This window comes from Frankliniella occidentalis, unplaced genomic scaffold (assembly GCF_000697945.3).
Source record: "Frankliniella occidentalis isolate FOCC.00 unplaced genomic scaffold, Focc_3.1 Scaffold335, whole genome shotgun sequence".
Taxonomy (NCBI): Eukaryota; Metazoa; Arthropoda; class Insecta; order Thysanoptera; family Thripidae; genus Frankliniella; species Frankliniella occidentalis.
The window spans coordinates 172086-173021 of record NW_026267458.1 but is presented as its reverse complement, the minus strand read 5'-3'; positions in this window follow the sequence as shown (position 1 = coordinate 173021).

Sequence of the window (936 nt, the reverse complement as noted above, 5' to 3'; positions counted from 1 at the left end):
GCTGCCAGAGCTCTGCCAGCGCATCAGGGAGGCGCCAAAGTGGCAAAGTTATGGTGTCCCGAGGTTATGCCGGCGGCGCTGTTGGAGGCGGCGCGGATCAGCGGCGCCCCGCTCGCGTCCATGAATACAAAGGCGTCCAGTTCGTTGCGCCGCCGCGAGGTCTTTAGCCAGCCGGGCGGACGCACATCGGGGCGGGGCGGGGCGGGGCGGGGCGGAGGCTAGGCGTGCTCTCTGGCTGCTGCATATTGCATAGCCGCGTCCAGGCTGACGCAGGCTGACGTGTACGTACGGCACGGGGCTGCAATGAGACCTTATCGCCCCCGACTAACGTTCATTTGACGTTAGTGTCGCGGCGTCGAGGGGGACTTACGGATCCCCGCCTCGGCCCCATTCATATCCGATGAGGCCCTAAACTGTGATCCTGGCAAGGGAGCGAGTACAAGCGCCTTGGAGTAGGCCCTACATACGCAAGAGTACTTACTTGTAGAAACATTTCGCGAGCCCAACTTGCAAACTCTTGCGATCTAGTAACGTGTTCATTGTTCAACACACGGTTAAAAATGTTTCTTGTATTTCAGAGACCCGGTCTTTGATCTTATGGAGAACGCCTATGGCATCCAAGACCAGGTCTTGAAATACAAGAAACTATTTTTACAGTGCACCTTGTCGAACTGCAGGTGATTGACTATATTGGCAGCTTGTGCAAGTAGTGAACTCTCAGAAATAGTATTGAACTTTTCAGGTCAAATTTTCGCAGGTTGAATGGTTTTCTCCAGAAGTGATTATTTTTTTCTGCTCCCATATAGTCCCTTCCTATATATCTCTCCTTGCGATATTTTCTGCCGTGCACTGCGCGACCATCATTGTGTTTGGCCCGCACTGCTGTGTGGCAGTGACCGCAGCAATTGCAGTATGAATTATTTTGCAGGCCGCCTC